This window comes from Ovis canadensis, chromosome 7 (assembly GCF_042477335.2).
Source record: "Ovis canadensis isolate MfBH-ARS-UI-01 breed Bighorn chromosome 7, ARS-UI_OviCan_v2, whole genome shotgun sequence".
In the NCBI taxonomy this organism is placed as follows: Eukaryota; Metazoa; Chordata; class Mammalia; order Artiodactyla; family Bovidae; genus Ovis; species Ovis canadensis.
In genome coordinates, this window is record NC_091251.1 from 87,710,774 (window position 1) to 87,720,171 (window position 9,398).

A 9,398-nucleotide genomic window follows, 5' to 3' on the forward strand; every position below is an offset into this window, starting at 1 on the left:
TGCCTATTGGAGACTCAGCACTTGTTAACTTGTCACCGCATCAAAGAAGAGAGAGAGATCTGACATTTCCCCAGTCCCCAAAAGTGAAATAAGAAAGGGTTCTTTACTTTCAGGGCCGTATCCTGAATGACAGAGGTCATTTTTTGCAACTGATCTGTGTGGGCGCAGGCTTCTAATTGTTTCCTGAATTACCTGCTATCTATTAGCCATCTGGCCGCTTGCCAGAGTATGCTAATGTCTCTAGAGTTCCTGGCCTGGAGTTTTGAGGAGCAGATTTCTTGTTTTGTCTTTGGGAATGTAGGACTTGGAGTGCAGGCCCTGTGAGTCCCGCTGGCAGAAACTCTGTCCTCTCCTCTGCCCTTAGCTGTGCTGAGGGCAATGCCCAGGCACAGGGCACAGCTCCCAGCTGTGCCTGAGAGAATGCCCAGGAGCCTAGTGCACAGTCATGCCGATGCCCATGTGGAACAGCGTCTCCTCTTTCTCCTGGACCCTGGACTCCACACCTGTAGGAGATTTGGCTTTATCAGAATGTCCTGGAAACCCTTCTTAGCAAAAGGTTTTTTGGAGTTGATGTCATTTGCTTAGAGAACAAGGAAACTCTTCAAATAATCTTTTGTTTGGGGAGAAGAGAGTAAGAAGGGTGTGAGAATTCAATAGGCCTGTTCTTCTGTTGAGTAAGGGCAGAGCTTGGTCATCACCCAAGGGGGCTGAGTATGCTCAACATCAGTTACAGTCATGACCTTAAAAACACACAGTGAAATGTCATCATGTGGGAAGGGTGCACAAACATACGGCATCATTCATCTTCTTGTTATAAAGGCAGCATGTGTTCATTATTTTAAAATTTAGAAACTCTGGAAAAGCAAAAAGAAAAAAAATTCAGAATTTCATTTCTCTAAGATAATTATTGTTAACCTTTTGGTGTATTTTCTACCTTTCTTTTTCTCTTCTATTTTATACCTGTTTATGAAAAAAAAAGTGTCTTTTGATTAAAAAATACAAAGACATTTTGTGAATACAGAACAACTTGTCTTGTTCTGTGCCCCACCCCCTCTGCCCCAGCTCTCCTCCCCATCATTCCTTCCCAGGTGTCTTTGCTTGGTCCTCCCTCAGGCTCTGAATTCCTTCTGGGTCATGACCCTCCTATTGAAGTCTAACCAGCTTTCTTGATGGTATCATCCAGACCTATGTTATTTGGTACAATCTTATGCCATGGACTGCTAGCCCCCACCTATACTCCAGATTGGAAATCAGCAAACTTTTTCTGTGAAGGATCAGATAGGCTGTGCAGGCCATATACAGCTCTGTTGCAACTACCCAACTCTGCTGTTGTAGCATGAAATCAGCCAGAGACAAATATGTAAATGGATGAGCAAGGTTATGTGCCAATAAAACTTTATTTATGGATGCTAAAAAAAATACAGTGGTGCCATCCAATCTTTTGGAAGTGTCTGAAGGATATATTCTTTAGCACCAGAGTTTATGATTAGCTCTATGGTAATCCTCAGAGAACTTCTTTTATGGGGCTAAGATAGAACAGAGCTCACATACCAGCAGGACTGGTTCCAAAGGACTAAAATCCAGGACCTTTGGTTTTAAGCATTTATTTTCATTTATGTGCATATGGAGAAAGAGGACCAGGTGGAACTGCCTAGAAGTAGAGAAAGTGTACCTGTCAATTTACTTGATCAAAAACCAAGCAGGCAAATATTGGACCAGCTCTCCAATGGTAAACATTTAGAAAACTAGACAAAGTGTATGAAACCACTGTTTTCACAAATTTCAGACATTTGCTGAGAGAATGGAAGCCAAATGAGGTGATCCCTAGATTGCTTCTGCATTTTGCCTAGAAGCACATTCCAGACCACAGTGCAGGGATGGAAAACAAGCAGGACGTGGGAATCGAATCTTACTGAGTGGAGCAGACAAAGACCAGGGGAGGCTGAGTCAGCTGGAATTTGCCAGACAGAGAACCAGGAAGAAGAGCACCGCTCAGAGGAAGAACTGCAGAAGGCTTTGCCGGAGTTCTTAAAAGGATTTGGCTGAATCCTAGAACACAGGCATAGTTTTCATGATTTGGGGAAAAAAGCAACTATGGGGGAAAGAACAAGTACTGGGGAGCTGCAGACTGAACGCCTCCAGAAGCTTGTACGTGATTGGAGTTGCTGAGCTCTAATCAGCTAGAATAAAGAGGCCACACCGAACATCTGGAATATTCAGTCAAGACCTTAGAAAAGCAAGACGTTGGGAATGAGACCCAAATAGCCCTGCACTAAAGGTCACTCAAGATCAGCCCCAACAAAGCTTGCAAACTCATAATGATCTGTAAAAGACTTTGACCACCAGAACAAAATTCAAAACTCTTTGAAGGAAGAAAAAGAAATCGGTCCCTCAACAGTGTAACATTTACAATGTCCCGCATGTCTTAAAACAGTTACTTGACATACAAAAAAGAGAGAGAGAAGTCAAAAAATGAGAGATATGAGGCAATTAGCAGTTGAGACCCTTTTAAAGCATTATAAGTATGCTAAAGGATTTGAAGGAAAACATAACCAAGAGAGAAATAGAAACTATAAAAAGAAACCAAATGGAACTTTTAGAAGTAAAAAATGCAACATCTAAAATGAAAAATTAGATACCGCAAAGGAAAAATATTAGTGAAATTTAAAACACAGTAATAGAAACTATTCAAACTGAAGCACACCAAGGAAAAAGAATGAACAAAAATGAATGAAGTTTCAATGACCTATGGAAAAACATCACGAAGTCTGACTTACATACGTTGGTAGTAACAAAACAAGGGGAGGGACTTCTCTTGATGATGCAGCGGTTAAGAATCCACCTGCTAATGCAGGGAACGCAGGTCTTGAGCCCTTATTCAGGAAGAGTTCACGTGCCTCGGGGCTGCTAAGCCTGACGTCACAACTACTGAGCCCACGCTCTAGAGCCGGGGAGTTGCAACTACTGAGGCTTGCGCACCTTAGAGAGGCCGCCACAGGGAGAAGCGCACACACCACAGCCAGGGAAATCCCTCAAGCAGCAACAAAGACCGCACACAGCCAAAAGTGAAATAACTACCACCACTACTACTATTACTACTAAGTCGCTTCAGTCGTGCCCGACTCTGTGCGACCCCATAGATGGCAGCCCACCAGGCTCTGCCATCCCTGGGATTCTCCAGGCAAGAACACTGGAGTGGGTTGCCATTTCCTTCTCCGATGCATGAAAGTGAAAAGTGAAAGTGAAGTCGCTCAGTTGTGTCCAAAAAACAAGGAGAGAAGTGGAAAATATTTTTGAAAAAGTAATGGGTGAAAAAAATTTTTTAATTTTGACTCACAGATTCAAGGAATTCAACCACGCAGGATATACATAACTGCACAGGGACACAGAAGGATCTTATGGGGTGATAAAGTGTTTTGCACCTTGACAGCAATGGTAATGGTGGCAGTTGTGGAAGTATGTGTGTTTGGATTTTAGAAGTCGTGAATTCATGTAACACGTTCAATCCCAATCCAGCATATCTCATAAATGTATCTCCATGGTACGAACATTTCTCCATGGTGAGAAGCCTGGCTCCCAACAACATTGACATGTATGTTCATTTGCCCATTGTTTCAGAATTTTGCTGTACTACTAGAAGATATAATACTATAGAAAATAAACTGAGAAAAAGTTTAAAATTTTGTTTTCACTAGATTGAGTGTATATAATCAAAATATTGTGCTCAAAAATTCTCTGGATTAATTTCCCCCCCCTCACTTCAGTAAGATTATGTTATACTTTTAAAATATATTTGTAAGACTATACTTTCAGGGATCATTTCTATAGTTCGTGACTAGAGAAGTTTCTCTGATCGTGTAGAGCACCCGAAACCACGAGGAGGAGACGCAGCGTTTTCTTCTGAGCGTGAAGTAGGCGTCTGGTGCTGCTTGTGCAGCTGCCATCTGCCGTTGATGATCGTTCTTTTCTCCCGTTTGGGAGAGTAAGAGGGGGAAAACGCCGTCTGAGTGGTTTCGTTTCTACAAAAAAAAAATATATATATATATATTTGTATACCTGTCAGAGTCCAGTCAGGAGGTAGAAACCACAAAAGTTATTTTAACAGACAGAAATTAATATAAATATTTGTTAATTAGGTATTAATAAGTAGGTACCTAAACAGACTTAAAAAGAACTTTAAGGCAGCAGTTCCCAAACTTTTTGGTTTCAGGAGTTTTAAAAATACTTTTATAAACTCACTGAGGACCCCAAGGAGCTCATATGTTGGCTAAAGTCTGTGGTATTTATCACCAGTAAGCTCAGTTGGTAAAGAATCCCACTTCAGTATTCTGGCCTGGAGAATTCCACGGGCTGTATAGTCCATGGGGTCTCAAAGAGTTGGACACTACTGAGCAACTTTCACATTCAACATACGCATTTATCACCAATGTTAGAAAATAAAACGGAGAACTTTTCTACAACATTTATTTTTAAAAAAATTTAAAAACAACAGGCAAGGTAAGTGGAGAAAATGTGCAGTGAAAAGATGGATATAGGGTATAAACTTCCAGTTGTAAGATGAGTATGTTCTGGAGATCTAATGTATAGCATAGTGACTTCAGTTAACAATGATGTTTTCTATACTTGAAAGCTGCTAAGAAAGTAGATCTTAAAAGTTTTCACACCACACACACACACACACACAAACACATACACACAATGGTGAGTATGTGAGGTGATGATGTGTTAATTAACCTTATTGTGGTAATCATTTTGCATGATATATGTATATCAAATCATTGCATTCTACCCCTTAAACTTCCAATGTATGTCAATTATATCTCAATAGAGCTGAAAATTAAAACATCTGGCTCAGCTGGTAAAGAATCTGCCTACAATGCAGGAGACCTAGGTTTGATCCCTGGGTTGGGAAGATCCTCTGGAGAAGAGGACAGCTACCCATTCCTTGGAAGAAAATCTATGACCAACCTAGACAGCATATTGAAAAGTAGAGACATCACTTTGCCAACAAAAGCCCATCTAATCAAAGCTGTGGTTTTTTTGAGTAGTCATGTATAGATGTGAGAGTTGGACTATAAAGAAAGTTGAGCACTGAAGAACTGATGGTTTTGACCTATGGTGTTGGAGAAGATTCTTGAGAGTCCCTTGGACTGCAAGGAGATCCAACCAGTCCATCCTAAAGGAAATAGGTCCTGAATATTCTTTGGAAGGACTGATGCTGAAGCTGAAACTCCCAATATTTTGGCCACCTGTTGCAAAAACTGACTCACTGGAAAAGACCCTGATGCTGGGAAAGATTGAAGGCAGGAGGAGAAGGGGATGACAGAGGATGAGATGGTTGGATGGTATCACCAACTCAATGGACAAGAGTTTGAGTAGGCTCCGGGAGTTGGTAACAGACAGGGAAGCCTGGTGTGCTGCAGTCCATGGGGTTGCAAAGAGTTGGACATGACTGAGGGACTTTCACTTTCATGTTAACAGAAATAACATATTTTTATGAGAAACAACTATATAAAAATTTAGTGGGGAGAGTGGCATTATTTAACATTTTTGTAAACCTTTTTCATATCTGGCTTAATAGAAGTCAGCTGGATACTTGTATCTGTTTCTGCATTCAGTCTAAGATATGTTGTTTTGGTCAAAATATGTGAAGAAAATCCATATCTAGCTATATAGACATGTAGTTAGAAAAGGAAGGATATTTTAATAGACTTTCAGATAATAATTATTGTATTTTTGGATATTACAGCAAAACTAGACAAATAGTAGTTTCTTAAACATTGGTTGCAATGTATAATCTAAAACTATATCTAAAAAACATTTTGTTAATCTGTTATATTAAAACCCATTGGTCTGTCTTGCAGTTTGAAAGGATCTTTTCCTCATGCATGATTTAGTAATTGCATGCATCGGTCATTGGAAAATATCAGTTGACTTCATAATGCAGATATTTCAAATGTTGCCATATTTCATTATACATCATTCAAAAAAGTTCCTATTTGTTAATATCATCGCAAATCTCATCAGAAAAGTTTTTAAAGTATTGGAAACTATCAAGCTCACAATGGCAGATGCATATATTCCAAATTTTTAAATTTAGTTTAGAAGCTCATATTTTGTCATTGGCAGCTGACAGTGACAAAAAACTGTCAGTTGTTTTCCTTGAAGTGACAGGCTTACTTTGTTCATTTTTGAGAAAAGTCCGCTTAATGTCCAAATCTGAGTAACCAGAGTTGGCCTGTTCATTGGTGTGCAATGAAAACTATGGCTAGTGCAGCTAACTGAAACAATTGTGCAAGCGCTATTCCTTGAGGCAGTCATAATATCACATTTTACTCTACAGCACAAATGTTTCAGTTATCATAAGAATATTGAAGTTGTTGACTAAAAAGATGCACAATGTGAGAGTTGTTAGTTAAGTTTTATTTGGGGCGAAGTGAGGACTACAGCCAAGCAGACTGCACCTCATATAGCTCTAAGAGACTGCTCTAAAGAGGCAGTGGGAAAAGGTCAATAGATAAGATTTTGGTGAAGGGGGGAGTTCAGTGCAATCAACACTTTACAAAATGTTTTCTGCTAGTCATGAGGAGCTGATGTCACCATGAAGGGATTTAGTGCTTTTCTAGATGTGAAGAGATGCAAGATCATGAAATGAGTTCCTGAAAATGTCTAACTGTCTAAAGACCTGCTACGCCAGTTTCCTCTTGGCAAGTGCCAATTTGTAGTCAACAAAAGGATCTGAATATAAGAATCATGATTTAATAAAGTTACTCATTTTACTGCTTTGTCAAGTGTTATTCTTAAGTAGAACTGGATTTTTTTCCCCTGAAAGTACATAGTGGTAAAAAATACAATGACTGCTAGTGTGGCACTCCCTTTATTCATGTTAAAGGGTCAACAGTCTTATTCACTATGCGTTAGGCACCATCAGTGCAAATGTCAACACAGAAAAAGGAAAAGAATGTCTTACGATTATTTTGAAAATATTTTCGACCTCATGGATCCCCTGAAAGGGCTCAGGGACCCTCCAGAGGGATCCACAAACCACACTCTGAGAACTGCTACTCTGAGTTCTCATAGTAGCAACAATAGAAAGCAGTTACCACCCTTACTGCTGAGAGAATAAAAGGAGGAAGTTGAATTTTTTTAATGGCTTTACAATGTTGTGTTAGTTTCTGTTGTAAAATGAAGTGAGTCAACTATGTACATACGTATATCCCCTCCTTTTTGGACCTCATTCCTACCCCTGCTTCCCCATCCCACTCCTCTACGTCATCACAGAGCACCAAGCTGAGCTTCCTGTGCTTTACACGGTAATGTCCATATGTCAGTATTTTTGAAACTCAGAAACTTAGAAAGGAATTGTGGAATTGAAACTCAGAGCTCCTCTGAGGGAAAGGGGACACTTGGCTAGGACTGGCTTCTGTGACTTCCTTGAAGGGGCCTTTAGGATTGGAAACTTAAGAGCTTGAAAAGAGGGTGCCTGCTGGTTGGTGCTGGTGTCTCTAAAATGATGTAATGAGGCTAATTTTTTAAGTGTTGGAAAAACTGTAAGCTGCATTTCACTGCTGCTATGAGAAGGAACTCTGCTGCCAGGGTGAAGATGAGGCTGCAGTGAGACTCTCAGGAATTGCCACCAGAGAGGCAAACAAGTTCTCTCTTGGCTCTGCTAGGTGGAGCTCAACAGAGAGGCAGCAGGCAAAGTGGAAATGTGGTTTGCAGAACCTTTGCTCCAATTTCACAAAGCAGAGTACAAAAGGCTGGGCTTGGAACTTAGAGACACTAGCAGGCATATTTGGACTTATTTGCTCTTGTTAGCATTCAGTTCAGTTCAGTCACTTAGTTGTGTCCGACTCTTTGCAACCCTATGGACTGCAGCATTTCAGGCCTCCCTGTCCATCACCGATGCCCAGAGTTTACTCAAATTTGTGTTCGTTGAGTCGGTGATACCATCCAACCATCTCATCCTCTGTTGTCCCCTTCTCCTTCCACCTTCAATCTTTCCCAGCATCAGGGTCTTTTCCAATGAGTCAGTTCTTCACATTCAGTGGCTAAAGTATTGGAGTTTCAGCTTCAGCATCAGTCCTTCCAATGGATATTCAGGACCTATTTCCTTTAGGATTGCCTGGTTGGATCTCCTTGCAGTCCAAGGGACTCTCAACAGTCTTCTCCAACATCACAGTTAAAAAGCATCAGTTCTTTGGTGCTCAGCTTTCTTTATAGTCCAACTCTCAAATCTGTACATGACTATTCAAAAAACCATAGCTTTGGCCAGACAGACATCTATTGGCAAAGTAATGTTCTCTGCATTTTAATATGCTGTCTAGGTTGGTCATAACTTTTCTTCCAAGGAGCAAGTGTCTTTTAATTTCATGGCTCAGGTCACCATCTGCAGTGATTTTCGAGTCCAAGAAAATAAAATCTCTCACTGTTTTCATTGTTTCCCCAACTATTTGCCATGAAGTGTTGGGACCAGAGGCCATGATCTTAGTTTTCTGAATGTTGAGCTTTAAGCCAACTTTTTCACTATCCTCTTTCACTTTCATCAAGAGGCTCCTTAGTTCTTCTTCACTTTGTGCCATAAGAATGGTGTCATCTGCATATCTGAGGTTATTGATATTTCTCCCAGCAATCTTGATTCCAGCTTGTGCTTCAAGCAGTCCAGTGTTTCTCATGATGTACTCTGCATAGAAGTTAAATAAGCAGGGTGACAATATACAGCCTTGAGGTACGCCTTTCCCAATTTGGAACCAGTCTGTTTTTCCATGTCCAGTTCTAACTGTTGCTTCTTGACCTGCATACAGATTTCTCAGGAGGCAGGTCAGGTGTTCTTGGGACTCCCATCTCTTTCAGAATTTTCCACAGTTTGTTGTGAGCCACACAGTCAAAGACTTTGGCATAGTCAATAAAGCAGAAGTAGATGTTTTTCTGAAATTCTCTTGCTTTTTCAATGATTCAATAGGTGTTGGCAATTTGATCTCTGATTCCTCTGTCTTTTCTAAATCCAGCTTGACCATCTGAAAGTTCTTGGTTTACATACTGTTGAAGCCTAGCTTGGAGAATTTTGGTGTTACTTTGCTAGCATGTGAGATGCGTGCAATTGTGTGGTAGTTTGAACATTCTTTGGCATTGCCTTTCTTTGGGATTGGAATGAAAACTGACCTTTTCCAGTCCTGTGGCCACTGCTGAGTTTTCCAAATTTGTTGGCATATTGAGTGAAGCACTTTCACAGCATCATCTTTTAGGATTTGAAATAGCTCCACTGGAGTTCCATCACCTCTACTAGCTTTGTTCGTAGTGATGGTTCCTAAGGCCCACTTGACTTCACATTCCAGGATGTCTGGCTCTAGGTGAGTGATCACACCATCATGATTGTCTGGATTGTGAAGATCTTTTTT

The 9,398-nt window shown here is 40.5% G+C and overlaps 1 non-coding gene across 1 annotated transcript; it reads left to right on the top strand.

The window, feature by feature from the left end:
* The first annotated feature begins 3,797 nt into the window (after positions 1-3,797).
* Positions 3,798-4,012, top strand: LOC138444497 (small nucleolar RNA U3). The gene has a single exon (XR_011258517.1). It is a non-coding gene; the product is annotated as a small nucleolar RNA U3 (small nucleolar RNA).
* Positions 4,013-9,398: the final 5,386 nt, after the last annotated feature.